The sequence below is a fragment of the Xiphophorus hellerii genome, chromosome 14 (assembly GCF_003331165.1).
Source record: "Xiphophorus hellerii strain 12219 chromosome 14, Xiphophorus_hellerii-4.1, whole genome shotgun sequence".
NCBI lineage: Eukaryota > Metazoa > Chordata > Actinopteri > Cyprinodontiformes > Poeciliidae > Xiphophorus > Xiphophorus hellerii.
Window position 1 is genome coordinate 5,912,952 of NC_045685.1, and position 294 is coordinate 5,913,245.

A 294-nucleotide genomic window follows, 5' to 3' on the forward strand; every position below is an offset into this window, starting at 1 on the left:
TCTTTTTGAAATTAGGGGTGTGGTGATATAATTTTATCCTTTTCTCTATTTCAAACTACATTCAATATTTCAATTATTGATTTAGATACAGAATTGTATTCATGATGATTGTTACTCGGCATGATATTTTCATGTGTATCTCTATGAAAACTTAGTGCCAACACTGATTTACAAAACATTTTCAACTCTGCAAAAGCACTGAAAAATAAACAGAGTATACACAACGTGGTTTTTCAGTAGTTAACCATTAACCAGATAACTTGAGGCTTTACAAAAACACCAAACAGCATCCAG